This window comes from Nerophis ophidion, linkage group LG11 (assembly GCF_033978795.1).
Source record: "Nerophis ophidion isolate RoL-2023_Sa linkage group LG11, RoL_Noph_v1.0, whole genome shotgun sequence".
Taxonomy (NCBI): Eukaryota; Metazoa; Chordata; class Actinopteri; order Syngnathiformes; family Syngnathidae; genus Nerophis; species Nerophis ophidion.
In genome coordinates this window covers 11,953,262-11,970,566 of record NC_084621.1, presented here as the reverse complement: position 1 = coordinate 11,970,566, position 17,305 = coordinate 11,953,262, and positions in this window count along the sequence as shown.

Below are 17,305 nucleotides of genomic sequence, written 5' to 3'. Positions count from 1 at the left end.
TGTGTATATATATACACACACACACATACATATATGTATGTATGTATGTATGTGTATATATATACACACACACACACACACACACACTTAGCCTGCACACCTGTGGAACGTTCCAAATAAGTGTTTGATGAGCATTCCTCAACTTTCTCAGTTTTTTTTGCCACTCGTGCCAGCTTTTTTTGAAACGTGTTGCAGGCATCAAATTCCAAATGAGCTAATATTTACACACAAAAAAAATTAAGTTTACCAGTTGGAACGTTAAATAGCTTGTGTTTGCAGTCTTTTCAATTGAATATAAGTTGGAAAAGATTTGCAAATAATTTTATTTTGTTTTTATTTTCCATTTACACAACGTGACAACTTCACTAGTTTGGGGTTGTCTACGTTATGTATGTAAGTGTACATGAAAAAAGAGCTGACTGAAAGCTCTTCTAAACTGTCTTAAATCAATCACCAAGGATGGATTTTAAAAAGACTTCTAATACACTCGAGTTGCACCTTTGAGATTTATTTAGAAATCATAAAAAGTCCCATAATAAGGAAAATGGCATTCTTACAACATGATTATTTTGTTAGCATTTGACTGACTAATAAAGGAAAAGCGGGGAGAGATTAACATACTTCAGAAGGATGCGCAACTTTTTTTTTCAGAATTGAAGCCATAATTAATTCAACAAAAAAACAAAAAAAACAACAAAAGAACACAATGACTTGTTAAGATGATGTTAAATGCTCTTGACAAAAATCAACTAAATCTGTTTCTGGAAAGCTCACACTTCAACCACTGACTTGTGTGTGTGTGTGTGTGTGTGTGTGTGTGTGTGTGTGTGTTCTCCTCTATTTCTACCCTTCTTGAGACAACAACAAGGAAAAGTACCTTCCATATGAGGAGCGGTGAACAAGTTAGGACATAAATCATGGTCCATCCATCCATTTTCTACCGCTTGTCCCTCTCGGGTGGCGGGGGTGCTGGAGCCCCCAATGCGGAAAACTGTTGCATCTAATAGAGAATGTCTCATTTGCACCCCTGCTGGTGACGTCTATCAAAATGAGCGTGGTCACAAAAAGGAGGGGATTTTCATATTGACTGTGTCGCTTTTAAAAGTGCCCCCCCTCTTCTGGTCAACATATGAAATAACAAGTGAGTGTAAGATATTGAAATGCGCCCCCTTTGGCCACAATTAATAGAACAATTTAATTAATGTTTATACAGAGACATACTGTAATAACTTCAAGTCAATAATGAAGATCAAATAACAATTACGAACAAATAAATGCAGTCTTTTTCTTATAAAATTGGGAACAATTTAACATTTTATTTCTGTTTCTGTAATAGTGCATTATTTTCTCATTAAATTGTTACTTTTTTAATGTCAAATTATTACTTTTCATTGCAAAATGCTGACATTTGTCATATAAAATTCTGACTTTTATCACATTGCCAATTTTTTTGTCATCCTTGTAAAATAGTTACATTTTTGGAATAAAATAATGACATTTGTCATCATTTTGCCGAATAAAATTCTGATGATTATTAAAATATTGCCGACATTTTAAAGATTAATTACCCGCCTTCCGCTCAATTGTAGCTGAGATAAGCGCCAGCGCCCCCCGCCACCCCAAAAGGCAATAAGCGGTAGAAATGGATGGATAGATTAAAGATTAATTATAAAATTGTGACTTTTGTCGAGTAAAATAATGACTCATAAAATTGCCAACACGTTAAGCTTTTCTTGCAAAAGTGCGACTGCTATTGAGTAAAATTCCAACTTTCATCAAAAAATTGCAGAAATGTTCAGCTTTTCTTGTGAAATTTTGACTTTTGTTGAGTAAAATTCCGACTTTTATTGTGACACTGCCAAAATTCTAAGTTTTTCCTGTGAAATTGTGACCTTTTTCTTGTGAAATTACAACTCATTTTTCACATAAAGTCTTTTTTTATATTTGCATTGTTTGTACTGTGGAGAATATATATTTATATATGCAACAGTTACTTCTTTATATCCATAGTCATATTTGAAAGTAGCTAGTGTTTTTCCATTTGTTCTCGTTCTGTTTGTCCGCAAGTAAACTGTGTGTGTTAACCTTGAAGCTTTGGAATGTAGGAAGTTGGAGTACTGCCTAAATATCTTATCTTTAGTTGAACAATGAACCTGTATATCCCATCTGGGGAGGGCGGGGGCTGTTTGCTGATTCAAGAAGTAGTGCCTTCCCGTTTGAATGTTAGATCAACTGGGCGACGTGATTTGAATGTGTTGTTTTTAGGTTCGTCTCTCCAAAGCATTGGCATAAATTGCAAAATACCTATTCTGTTCTGGGTGATCATTTAAACTCAGTTTAAGTGTCCTCAAAAGAACTTGGGATTGACTAGCAACTTCAATTCCCTCAGAGGAACATCTGGTCCAAATACAAATGTACATATTGATAATGTTGTAAATACACATCTTTATATATGTAGAAAGGGTGGTCCTAAAGACGAAGGCATTTTTCGGAGGTCTCGAGAAGGTAAGAAATACAAGATTGTGTGTGTGTGTGTGTGTGTGTGTGTGTGTGTGTGTGTGTGTGTGTTCTCTACAAAGATATGATTTTAGGATGTCAGTAGTTAAAAGCAGCCTTACCTTTCTTATCGGCATCACAGCTTTCAGCCGTGAAAACAGCAGTTATTGGGGGGGGACACACACACACACACACACACACACACATAGACGGGAAGGTGGGAGTGAACGAGTGGGGAGGGGGGGGGGGTGTTGGGGGAGTACTTGAAGTAAAAAGAAGGCAGTGCCTTCAGGGGTGACGTTATTAAAGAAGGTGCAAGCTGGCTGGGCTTGGCAGCGGCTCAAATGGGGTGGGATCCCCCCCGCCCCCTCGCCACCCCGGCACCCGCCTGGCAGTCGCTGGCACCGCCGCTAAACACACAATGCCTGGTGGCAAAACCGTGTCTCCCATTGACAGATGAGGAGGGAAAGGCGAGCAGGACCGGGAGGGGAGGAGAGAACGCAAAATGCAGCTATTCGCTCCTGTTTGACGTTCGAGAGAGGCGGGTGGGGGTCTGGAAGATGTGTTGAACCCCCAACCCCACCGTGGAAGAAGCTGCGAAAGGATGAGCCTTCTAACACACTGAAGGTGCATTCATACCTCACACCCGCAAACTGTTTTCATGTAGGGATTAACAACATGATCCTGTTATTGTCAGAATTTGTAGTTCCGGATCATGTTTTTGTATTTTCTGTTACTTTTGGACTCCCTTAGTTCCTGTTTGTAACACCTGAGTTCAAGTACCTGGGAGTCTTGTTCACGAGTGAGGGAAGAGTGGATCGTGAGATCGACAGGCGGATCGGTGCGGCGTCTTCAGTAATGCGGACGTTGTACCGATCCGTTGTGGTGAAGAAGGAGCTGAGCTGGAGCGAGTCCATGGTTCTCGCCCGGAAAAGGGTGGAGTGCCATCTCCGGGTTGGGGAGGAGACCCTGCCCCGAATGGAAGAGTTCAAGTACCTCGGAGTCTTGTTCACGAATGGGGGAAGAGTGGATGGTGAGATCGACAGGTGGATCGGTGCGGCGTCTTCAGTAATGCGGACGCTGTATCGATCCATTGTGGTGAAGAAGGAGCTGAGCTGGAAGGCAAAGCTCTCAATTTACCGGTCGATCTATGTTCCCATCCTCACCTATGGTCATGAGCTTTAGGTTATGACCAAAAGAACAAGATCACGGGTACAAGCGGCCGAAATGAGTTTCCAGGTCTCTCCCTTAGAGATAGGGTGAGAAGTTCTGTCATCCGGGAGGAACTCAAAGTAAAGCCGCTGCTCCGAGAGGAGCCAGATGAGGTGGTTCGGGCATCTGGTCAGGATGCCACCTAAACGCCTCACTGGGGAGATGTTTAGGGCACATCCGACCGGTAGGAAGCCACGGGGAAGACCCAGGACACGTTGGGAAGACTTTGTCTCCCGGCTTGCCTGGGAACGCCTCGGGATCCCCGGGAAGAGCTGGACCAAGTGGCTGGGGAGAGGGAAGTCTGGGCTTTCGGATAAGTGGAAGAGATGTATGGATGGAGTATAGTTTGTTTGCCATGGGTGCTTACTCTATTCACCTGCCTCTGGTGTTCAGGATGCTCACCTGTCTCTAATTGCGTCATTGTTCGCTTCATGCCTTCATGCCCACATTTTTTCAATTAAATAAATGTGCCTTGCCTCAAAAAAGGTTGTAAAACACGGATCTATGCAGCATTTTAATCAAAGTTATTTGGTCAAAATTAGTGCATGTGCCTCACAACACGAAGGACCTGAGTAGTCCTGGGTTCAATCCCGGGCTCGGGATCTTTCTGTGTGGAGTTTGCATGTTCTCCTCGTGACTGTGTGGGTTCTACTCCGGCTTCCTCCCACCTCCGAAGACATGCACCTGGGGATAGGCCCCTCCCACCTCCAAAGACATGCACCTGGGGATTGCCACCTTATTGTGGTCAGGGGGTTTGCGGTCCTCAGTGACCGTAAGAGCTATACCAGCAGGAGCTTAGTCTTCAGGTGGGACACCCAAGTTGGACAGGTCTGAAGGTAGAGGCCTGACAAAAAACAATCCACTACTCCAGGTTGGGGTTGGACACATAGCTAAAGACCCATTTCAATGAAGAAAGCATCGTTACTATAAGCACAGAAAAAAAAGTGCTGGAGCATGATGTGTACACATGATGCCCCCCTTCACATTTTCTGACTGCCCCCTCATAAAAGCCTGCCTAGAACCGCCCCTGTGCCGCAGTAAGATGATCACGAGCAACACGGTGCTATGTGATCGCCACCACAAGTCCTTCAGGAACCATCTTCCTCTTGCAGCCTTGCCACAGAAAGCTTTTGTGCAAGCGACACACATCTTCCTTTCTTTCCGTCTCTGCCACGGCACACAAACATGAGGATTAGCACACGTTTATGCATGCATGTTTGATCAGCAGCCTGTGTGTCGGCCAGCCGTGACCCTGCGAGCGGAGAGCAAGGCCACACATCGACAGAGATGTGAGAAAAGCTCAACTCCTAACAGGAAACAATCATGAGATGTCCTGTCAGGAGTGCGGATGGATGGATGGATGGATGGATGGATGGATGCTAGATGGCTAAGAAGTGGAGATGGACTGATGGATGGGATGGTCTCGTCTCGATTACTGTAACGTATTATTTTCGGGTCTCCCCATGTCTAGCATTAAAAGATTACAGTTGGTACAAAATGCGGCTGCTAGACTTTTGACAAGAACAAGAAAGTTTGATCATATAACGCCTGTACTGTATATACCTTTATATACATACATACCTACATATATATCTGTACTGTATATACCTTTATATACATATATACCTACATATATATCTATACTGTATATACCTTTATATACATATATACCTACATATATATATATACTGTATATACCTTTATATACATATATACCTACATATATATCTATACTGTATATACCTTTACATACATATATACCTACATATATATCTATACTGGCTCACCTGCACTGGCTTCCTGTGCACTTAAGATGTGACTTTAAGGTTTTACTACTTACGTATAAAATACAACACGGTCTAGCTCCATCCTATCTTGCCGATTGTATTGTACCGTATGTCCCGGCAAGAAATCTGCGTTCAAAAGACTCCGGCTTATTAGTGATTCCTAGAGCCCAAAAAAAGTCTGCGGGCTATAGAGCGTTTTCCGTTCGGGCTCCAGTATTCTGGAATGCCCTCCCGGTAACAGTTCGAGATGCTACCTCAGTAGAAGCATTTAAGTCTCACCTTAAAACTCATCTGTATACTCTAGCCTTTAAATAGACCTCCTTTTTAGACCAGTTGATCTGCCGCTTCTTTTCTTTCTCCTATGTCCCCCCCTCCCTTGTGGAGGGGGTCCGGTCCGGTCCGATGACCATGGATGAAGTACTGGCTGTCCAGAGTCGAGACCCAGGATGGACCGCTCGTCGGGACCCAGGATGGACCGCTCGCCTGTATCGGTTGGGGACATCTCTACGGTGCTGATCCGCTTGAGATGGTTTCCTGTGGACGGGACTCTCGCTGCTGTCTTGGATCCGCTTGAACTGAACTCTCGCGGCTGTGTTGGAGCCACTATGGATTGAACTTTCACAGTATCATGTTAGACCCGCTCGACATCCATTGCTTTCGGTCCCCTAGAGAGGGGGGGTTGCCCACATCTGAGGTCCTCTCCAAGGTTTCTCATAGTCAGCATTGTCACTGGCGTCCCACTGGATGTGAATTCTCTCTGCCCACTGGGTGTGAGTTTTCCTTGCCCTTTTGTGGGTTCTTCCAAGGATGTTGTAGTCGTAATGATTTGTGCAGTCCTTTGAGACATTTGTGATTTGGGGCTATATAAATAAACATTGATTGATTGATTGATGGTTGACTGCTGGACGGATGAATGGGAACTTCTGTTGCTGAGTTAAATGATGGGTGAAACGATAACTGGGTGAATGGATGACTGAAAAACAAATGTATGGTTTCCTGGCCGGGAAGATGGACGCATGGATGTCCGTCTAGATCTAGAAGGAAGGATGAACCCCGAGATGGAATGACTGATAAGTGGTTGGTTGATGGCTGGACTGCTGATTGGAACACATGGTTAGAAAGTTGGGTATCCAGTTAAAGTTGTTTATACGGCCACCCTCAGTGTGACCTGTATGGCTGTTGACCAAGTATGTGTTGCATTCACTTGTGTGTGTGAAAAGCCGTAGATATAATGCGATTAGGCAAGCACGCAAAGACATAGCCTTTAAGATATCTTGGCACTCTGTACTTCTCCCTACGTCCATGCACCACCGTCTACATCTCTGTTTTAATAAGCGGTCCATTTTACTTTTTGAAAACGATGCCGATAATTTCCGATGCAACATTTTCGAAGCGATTATCGGCCGTACTGTTGCGATCCGCTACTTGGATCGCCACATATGGTTTATGCTTCCAGTTGTTGTATCACTGTTCTACACCCTTACTTCCTGTTTAGTCAGTCACCGTGGTTGCTCATTGATCCCACCTGCTAATCACGGTTTCTGCACACTCGTCACTTTTTGATTACTCCCCTATTTAAGCCCGTCCCTTTTCGTTATTCTTTCTGGGACTCTAATTTGCCTTCGAGCAACATTCACGACTGTCTACTACCCGTACGTATTTTCTCGCTAGCTCTTACGCTAAGCCACTCGATATTCCAGTTTTCATGCTGAATGTTTTTTGTTTACTCTTTTGTGTGCTTCGTGCCAAGTATAGTTTTTGTATTTTCTATTCCTAGCTCTCATGCTAGCGCCCCTTGGTTTATTTTTGTCAGTTAGCTCCAGTGTTTTTGTTCATAGTCTGTTTTTGTTAAGTGTAATAAATCATTTAAACTTACCGTTGCTGTGTTCATGCCGACGCATCCACGAAGGGACCAATTTGGCATCACTATGCCAACCAGTCGTAACACCATCCATCCATCCATCATCTTCCGCTTATCCGAGGTCGGGTCGCGGGGGCAACAGCCTAAGCAGGGAAGCCCAGACTTCCCTCTCCCCAGCCACTTCGTCTAGCTCTTCCCGGGGGATCCCGAGGCGTTCCCAGGCCAGCCGGGAGACATAGTCTTCCCAACGTGTCCTGAGTCTTCCCCGTGGCCTCCTACCGGTTGGACGTGCCCTAAACACCTCCCTAGGGAGGCGTTCGGGTGGCATCCTGACCAGATGCCCGAACCACCTCATCTGGCTCCTCTCGATGTGAAAGAGCAGCGGCTTTACTTTGAATCCCTCCCGGATGGCAGAGCTTCTCACCCTATCTCTAAGGGAGAGCCTCGCCACACGGCGGAGGAAACTCATTTCGGCCGCTTGTACCCGTGATCTTATCCTTTCGGTCATGACCCAAAGCTCATGACCATAGGTGAGGATGGGAATGTAGATCGACCGGTAAATTGAGAGCTTTGCCTCCCGGCTCAGCTCCTTCTTCACCACAACGGATCGGTACAACGTCCGCATTACTGAAGACGCCGCACCGATCCGCCTGTCGATCTCACGATCCACTCTTCCCTCACTCGTGAACAAGACTCCTAGGTACTTGAACTCCTCCACTTGGGGCAGGGTCTCCTCCCCAACCCGGAGATGGCATTCCACCCTTTTCCGGGCGAGAACCATGGACTCGGACTTGGAGGTGCTAATTCTCATTCCGGTCGCTTCACACTCGGCTGCGAACCGATCCAGCGAGAGCTGAAGATCCCGGTCAGATGAAGCCATCAGGACCACATCATCTGCAAAAAGCAGAGACCTAATCCTGCGGCCACCAAACCGGAACCACTCAACGCCTTGACTGCGCCTAGAAATTCTGTCCATAAAAGTTATGAACAGAATCGGTGACAAAAGACAGCCTTGGCGGAGTCCAACCCTCACTGGAAACGTGTCCGACTTACTGCCGGCAATGCGGACCAAGCTCTGGCACTGATCGTACAGGGACAGTCCGATACCCCATACTCTCTGAGCACTCCCCACAGGACTTCCCGAGGGACACGTTCGAATGCCTTCTCCAAGTCCACAAAGCACATGTAGACTGGTTGGGCAAACTCCCATGCACCCTCAAGAACCCTGCCGAGAGTATAGAGCTGGTCCACAGTTCCACGACCAGGACGAAAACCACACTGTTCCTCCTGAATCCGAGGTTCGACTATCCGACGTAGCCTCCTCTCCAGTACGCCTGAATAAACCTTACCGGGAAGGCTGAGGAGTGTGATCCCACGATAGTTGGAACACACCCTCCGGTCCCCCTTCTTAAAGAGAGGAACCACCACCCCGGTCTGCCAATCCAGAGGTACCGCCCCCAATGTCCACGCGATGCTGCAGTCGTAACACGTACGATATTATCTACAAAAAACCCTGACTTTGGAGCAATGTCCACAGATTGTAGTATTTGGCTCTCTCTTAGATGTGTGACTGGGACCAGGATTTCGGTCCTAACTTGTCCTCATATGAAAGTTACTTTTTCTTGTTGATGCCTTAAGAAGGGTTGAAATACAGGAGCACACACACACATATACACACACATACACGCAGACACACAAAGTCAGAGTGTGGCGGACTGGGTCATGCTGTTCCTAAGCTCCGAACAATGACCTGAATGTAATGACAGATGACACACAGGCTGTGTGGAGGCGCTCAAGACCGACTATATAACATCCATCTGTTACTCCTGTCGAGAAAAGGAGTCACTCTTTCACCGACAAAGCACCATTCCAAACCCCTGAGATAACCAAAGGTAAGAACCCAGTGCAGAAACAAAAACAAACTGAATTGGTGACCAGATTTAAAAAAAAATAAAATAGTAATTTGAGGCTAAGCAGCCAGAACGTGGACGGCCTAGGCTTGAGCGGGTTTTTAATGTATCCTCTGTGAAGACTCTTCTTCGGCATGGCAATGCCGGTGTGGTTTTCCCGTGGATGCGTCGAAGCAGAACACAGCAAAAGTAAGATATAAGGTATTTATTTAATAACAAAAGTCTATGAACAAAAATACTGGTGTAAAGAGAAAGAGTAAACAAAACATTTAGCATGAAAGCTAGACAATAAAGTGGCTTGGCGTGAGAGCTAGCGAGAAAATACATACGAATGATGAGAGTCGTCACTGATGCGCGTGGGCAAATTAGGATCCGAGAATGAGTAAACAGAAAAGGTGAGCTTAAATAGGAGGGTGAAAATTAGTAGCAGGTGTGCGGGGCGAGACTAACAGGTGGACTGATGTGTAACCATAGTGATGGACAAAAACAGGAAATAAACGGGTCAGACTGAGAATGAAAAAACAAACACGTGAAGATCTGAGCAGCAGATCGCAACAGTATTCCCCCCCAACAAAAGACAGATACCAGATGTCTTAAAAAACAAACAAAAACTTGAACCCCCTCCCCAAAACCAGAAAGTTCACAAACGAAGGGAGGGCGGAGGGAGGCCACGGTGGAGGGTCGCCAGATCGCATGTCCCCGAATCCACCGAGGACACATCATGTGGCGGCGGCGGGTGGAACGCTGCTGCCGAAAAAGTTTTGGCGGGCGACCTCGAAAAGGCCACATTAGTGGCCGCCTCGCAGGATGAGGTGCCCGGCGAGGCGGACGACCCGGGCACGGCCACATCCGTGGCCGACATGGAGGAGGGAGTGTCTGGCGAGGAGGATGACCTCGCAGAGGCCACGCCCGTGATCGACGTGGTGGACGACGCCTCAGCACCGAAATCCCAGCAGGCTTGGAAGCAGCAGACGAGGGTGCGGGGACTGCAGCCAAAGCAGGCCCGAGTGCAGCTGGCGAGGATGATGCGGGTGCTGCAGCCGAAGAAGGCGTCGGAGGCGGCCTGGGAGCCGCAGGAGTCGTCGGAGGCGGCCTGGGAGCCGCAGGAGTCGTCGGAGGCGGCCTGGGAGCCGCAGGAGTCGTCGGAGGCGGCCTGGGAGCCGCAGGAGTCGTCGGAGGCGGCCTGGGAGCCGCAGGAGTCGTCGGAGGCGGCCTGGGAGCCGCAGGAGTCGTCGGTGGTGCTGGTGTGGGTTCCAGCCCCGTCGTCGGCGCTGGTGTGGGCTCCAGCCCCGTCGTCGGCGCTGGTGTGGGCTCCAGCCCCGTCGTCGGCGCTGGTGTGAGAACAAGGCTAGAAACATTTTCTGGTGTGAAAACCAGGCGAGAGTCTAATTCTGGCGTGAAAACCAGGCCAGAGTCTAATTCTGGCGTGAAAACCAGGCCAGAGTCTAATTCTGGCGTGAAAACCAGGTCAGAGTCTAATTCTGGCGTGAAAACCAGGTCAGAGTCTAATTCTGGCGTGAAAACCAGGTCAGAGTCTAATTCTGGCGTGAAAACCAGGTCAGAGTCTAATTCTGGCGTGAAAACCAGGTCAGAGTCTAATTCTGGCGTGAAAACCAGGTCAGAGTCTAATTCTGGCGTGAAAACCAGGTCAGAGTCTAATTCTGGCGTGAAAACCAGGTCAGAGTCTAATTCTGGCGTGAAAACCAGGTCAGAGTCATGTGCTGGTGTGAGAACCAGACTGGGAGCAGGTGTCGGCTTCAGCCGAGGAGCAGGTGTCGGCTTCAGCCGAGGAGCAGGTGTCGGCTTCAGCCGAGGAGCAGGTGTCGGCTTCAGCCGAGGAGCAGGTGTCGGCTTCAGCCGAGGAGCAGGTGTCGGCTTCAGCCGAGGAGCAGGTGTCGGCTTCAGCCGAGGAGCAGGTGTCGGCTTCAGCCGAGGAGCAGGTGTCGGCTTCAGCCGAGGAGCAGGAGTCGGCTTCAGCCGAGGAGCAGGAGTCGGCTTCAGCCGAGGAGCAGGAGTCGGCTTCAGCCGAGGAGCAGGCACAGGGGTCTGCCGAGGAGAACTAGGGGACTGGCTGTGAGCAGGACTAGGACTATGATGAGTGATAAGACAAACACTAGGACTCGGGCAAGGACTTGAGAGAGGACCAGGACTTACAATCACACTAGTGCTTTGAGAAGGGCTTGGGCAATGACCAGGACTTACAGTCATACCAGGGCTTGGGCAAGAACTAGGACAAACGGTCAAACTAGGGCTTGGGCAAGGACTGGGACTAACAATCAAACTGGTGCTCGGGCAAGGACTAGGACAAAGACTTACAGTAACACTGGGGCTCGGACAAGAACTTGGGTAAGGACTAGGGTTCGGACTAAGACCACGAGGGGAATCAGTACTAATATTACAAAGGCAAGAAACAAGACTCGGGACCGGACTCGAAACAGGACTCGGACTACGGATCAGTCTACGAGTGGAACTAGGACTACGACGACTACGAGAAAGACTAGGACTACAACTAGAATCAGAACGGAAACTCGGACCAGGACTTGGACTATGACTCAGTCTACAAGTCGGTCTACGAGTAGGACTAGAGCATGGGCTACGAAGAAGGCTGGGACTCGAACTCTGAGAGAGACTGTGACTAAAACTAGAACTAGGGCACAGACGGAACACAGGTGGAGGAGGTCTAAGAGGGCGTGACTTGACCGGGGAGAACACAGGTGGAGGAGGTCTACTAGGAGGAGCTAAGCGTTTAGCGGGCCGAAAAACAGGTAAAGGTGGCCTACATGGAGGTTTTTGTTTAGCAGTTTTAAGAACAGGTAGCGTCTGCCCTACCTCCGCAACACAGCTATAGGCCATAGCCCCCCCCTCCAGACGGGAATCCCAGACCCGTTCCCTGTGGTCAGGGACTGACCATAAGGGAGGGTGGTGGGAGGTTTGGAGGCGGGCAGACCCCTCCCCTCTATATTGTCCAGAGTGTCCCTTTGAAAAGGGAGAAAAAACCTTGGACTTGGGCAGAGAATGAGGTTTAAACGGTGGGTTAGAAGAAAAACTAGGTGACTGAGGTTGACTAGAATAATAAGAAAAAATATCCTGATACTTTTGTATATTATTATTAATGTTATTGTCATTTGAAAATGGCTGAGAAAACGAATCTTCCCCCAAAAATTCCTTGTTGATGACGTCATCATCGGAGGACGGGCCCGCGCCACCGGGGGGCGTCGACGAAATGACGTCATCTGCGCGGGACACAAGTTGGGAATTTGCCCAGTCGGTAAAACTGTTAGCAAAGTGTGTTATTGGGTCCCCAAACAATGGTGTAGGGGTCCTGTGTGCCGACTGTAGGCTGCTGTGTTCGTGAGGAGGGAGACATGGAGTGGGCAAGTCTCTGTCGCCCGACGAAGCCATACTTCGCGGCTTCCGCCGACGCGGACGAGCGCGAGCGCTGCGGGAGGGAAACTCACCGCTCCCGGAAGCATCGATCGGAACCAGTTTTCCCTCCAGGTCCCACATCATGCTTTCGTCTGGATTGCATCGGAGAGTCTCAGCCTCCATCGCTCGGAATACCCTCCATGTGCCTTCGTCGAAGGTCTCCTCGTGGTTGCCAGACGCGGAAAAACTCTTTAATGCTCGGATCCTACTGTGAAGACTCTTCTTCGGCATGGCAATGCCGGTGTGGTTTTCCCGTGGATGCGTCGAAGCAGAACACAGCAAAAGTAAGATATAAGGTATTTATTTAATAACAAAAGTCTATGAACAAAAATACTGGTGTAAAGAGAAAGAGTAAACAAAACATTTAGCATGAAAGCTAGACAATAAAGTGGCTTGGCGTGAGAGCTAGCGAGAAAATACATACGAATGATGAGAGTCGTCACTGATGCGCGTGGGCAAATTAGGATCCGAGAATGAGTAAACAGAAAAGGTGAGCTTAAATAGGAGGGTGAAAATTAGTAGCAGGTGTGCGGGGCGAGACTAACAGGTGGACTGATGTGTAACCATAGTGATGGACAAAAACAGGAAATAAACGGGTCAGACTGAGAATGAAAAAACAAACACGTGAAGATCTGAGCAGCAGATCGCAACATCCTCGACAACATTCCCTCAACGAAAGGTCCTTTTAACACGTAGCACTACGGCTAATAGCACAATAGCGGCGAGAATGCCAGTGAGTGGTGTAATGTACCTAAATCCCTCAACAGCACTTTTAATGCTTTTATAATTGGAGCCCCACTTTGGAGGTTGGCGGCGGTGGAAAAAGGCAGGGAAATTATTTGTTAAGACGCTCACGCTGGGAAAAAAAAAAATAATAACCAGCCTTGGTACTAATGCGGGGGCTCTTTGCGAACCACGAGGAGGGTGCGGGGAGAACAAAAAAGAAAAAAAAAAACATTCGGCTAATTGAGTTTGCCTAAAAAAAAACATTTCAAACTCATCATTTCATTTTAGCGAGCCTTTTTGCAGCGTATTGTGTTTGCGAAGGGGGAGAGTTTCACATCCATTTGGAGGTTAATGGTCAAGTTTCAGGCTTTTTAAATGTAGTAGAAACTACACTAAAAGGATTTAGTCTAATTAATTGCAAAGTGTGCTGTTTTTTTTTTTCCCTTTCCTCCTTTCCCTAAAAAGCAGAGAGAAATTGCTTCTGCTTATCCAAGATTAATGGCAGTTTTAGCCTCTGTTGCTTGCAAACACACTAATGTGATCATCTGGTGAAATATTTTGCCTGGATTAAAATGGTCAACATGTCAACAGGAATGTTGTTTTAAAAATGCGGGAACATGTATGGGTGTGGTCATCCACCATTTATAAAATAGTTTCCGATAAGACTTATATATATTTTTTTTTATGTCTTCATTTGAATTAAATGGTATTTTATTTTGGTGGGTCATTTTGCAAGAAATGTAATACATTTTCGCAGTATAAGTCGCCCTGGAGTATAAGTCGCACCTGCCAAAAATGCATAATAAAGAAGGAAAAAAATATATAAGTCGCACTGGAGTATAAGTCACATTTTGGGGGGAAATTTATTTGATAAAACCCAACACCAAGAATAGACATTTGAAAGGTACTTTAAAATAAATAAATGATAGTGAACAACAGGCTGAATAAGTGTAGGTTATATGAGGCATAAATAAGCAACTGCTATGTTAACCCTTGTATTATGTTGAAAAAAATGACATTGATTATGTTCAATCAATCAATCAATGTTTACTTATATAGCCCTAAATCACTAGTGTCTCAAAGGGCTGCACAGACCACTACGACATCCTCGGTAGGCCCACATAAGGGCAAGGAAAACTCACACCCAGTGGGACGTCGGTGACAATGATGACTATGAGAACCTTGGAGAGGAGGAAAGCAATGGATGTCGAGCGGGTCTAACATGATACTGTGAAAGTTCAATCCATAATGGATCCAACACAGTCGCGAGAGTCCAGTCCAAAGCGGATCCAACACAGCAGCGAGAGTCCCATTCACAGCGGAGCCAGCAGGAAACCATCCCAAGCGGAGGCGGATCAGCAGCGCAGAGATGTCCCCAGCCGATACACAGGCAAGCAGTACATGGCCACCGGATCGGACCGGACCCCCTCCACAAGGGAGAGTGGGAAATAGAAGAAAAAGAAAAGAAACGGCAGATCAACTGGTCCAAAAAGGGAGTCTATTTAAAGGCTAGAGTATACAAATGAGTTTTAAGGTGAGACTTAAATGCTTCTACTGAGGTGGCATCTCGAACTGTTACCGGGAGGGCATTCCAGAGTACTGGAGCCCGAACGGAAAATGCTCTATAGCCCGCAGACTTTTTTTGGGCTTTGGGAATCACTAATAAGCCGGAGTCCTTTGAACGCAGATTTCTTGCCGGGACATATGGTACAATACAATCGGCAAGATAGGATGGAGCTAGACCGTGTAGTATTTTATACGTAAGTAGTAAAACCTTAAAGTCACATCTTAAGTGCACAGGAAGCCAGTGCAGGTGAGCCAGTATAGATATATATGTAGGTATATATGTATATAAAGGTATATACAGTATAGATATATATGTAGGTATATATGTATATAAAGGTATATACAGTACAGGCGTAATGTGATCAAACTTTTTTGTTCTTGTCAAAAGTCTAGCAGCCACATTTTGTACCAACTGTAATCTTTTAATGCTAGACATGGGGAGACCCGAAAATAATACGTTACAGTAGTCGAGGCGAGACGTAACAAACGCATGGATAATGATCTCAGCGTCTTTAATGGACAGAATGGAGCGAATTTTAGCGATATTACGGAGATAAAAGAAGGCCGTTTTAGTAACGCTTTTAATGTGTTGTGGGTCGTTTTGACCCGCACTGTGTAAATGCACTCAAAACAGTCAAGAAAACAGGTTAAACCAATAACAATTTTATTTTAGGTTATATAAACATTTAGAAAAGTGACATACAATATATTTTTTATTCCAATTGTATTATGTTAAGGGTCAATTTGACCCATTTCAGTTTTTGTGTTGATCAAAGTACTGGTTATCCTTTCTTTTTCTTGCTGAAATCTGGTGACTTTTCCTCATCTAGGGTCATGAAATGGTGTGTAAATCTGGACACTTTGTTGTGTAGTGGAATGTTTGTGCAGAGTTTGTATAAAAAGATGATGTTGCGAGTCATTTTGACCCAGGCGCTTTAATGTGGGTAAATAGCTGTCCAGATCCAAAAATAAACATGTCTCCTTGATGTACTTTTTACTTTGATGTACAATTGTTTGTATTTTGATTGTCTCTGAGACCCAGAGCCAGGTGTGTGAAGAGAGGGAACTTTCTCACACTTGTCCTTGTCTCCTCAGATGTCATCCTTCTGGAGCTCATTTTTGGTGAGTTTGTCAAAGAGATGACATGAGAACAGTGACAAGGACAAGTTTGAGAAAGTTCCCTCTCTTCACACAACTGGCTCTGGATCTCAGAGGCAATCACAATACAAACAATTGTACATCAAAGTAAAAAGTACATCAAAGAACTTGTTTATTTTGGCTATTTACCCACATTAAAGTGTCTGGGTCAAAATGACCCGCAACATCATATTTGTATACAAACTGCAAGACATTCCACTACTCAACAAAGTGTCCAGATTTTACACACCAGTTCATGACCCTAGATGAGGAAAAGTCACCAAATTTTAGCAAGAAAAAGAAAGGATAACCAGTACTTTTATACATACAAAAACTGAAATGGGTCAAATTGACCCTCAACATAATAGAAGGGTTAACCTAACATATTATGGTAAGACTGATTCAAATAACTATAACATATAGAACATGCTATACATTTACCAAACTATCTCTCACTCCTAATCCATAAATCCCATGAAATCTTATACGTCTAGTCTCTTACGTGAATGAGATAAATAATATTATTTGATATTTTACGGTAATGTGTTCACAATTTCACACATAAGTCGCTCCTGAGTATAAGTCACACCCCCGGCCAAACTATGAAAAAACTGCGACTGATACATGCCAGACTTTTCCAGCAGGGATGAAGCTCAAGTGCTCGAAGTTGATAATCATGGCTTGGGGGTTAACAATTAGGTTCAGTATTGACTCTCAATCCAAAACAATTCTTGATTCAAATCTATACTTTTTATTAACATAGGGTGCCAGTTCTATGATTTTTGTATTTTTGCACTAAAATCCTTTCATTTTCTCAAAAATGGTCTTATTACCCGGTGCGCCTAATGTACGGAAAACATTCCGGTTGTGCTTACCGACTGAGGAGGGAGGCGTGGCCAGCGCTGCCTGCAGAAACGGAGGTCACCGCCTCTGTCCATGGTGCTGAGGACAGAGCGCCATCAGACGGGGGGTGTGGCCGTGCCCACGGCGAGACACAGCCAAACAGGTGATTAGGTCATGGGAGACAGGTCTGGACTGCAGGCGGGCCAGGAAAGTACCTGCACTCTTTTTTTACCAAACCACGCTGTTGTAACACGTGCTGAATGTGGCTTGGCATTGTCTTGCTGAAATAAACAGGGGCGTCCATGAAAAAGACGGCGCTTAGATGGCAGTATATGTTGTTC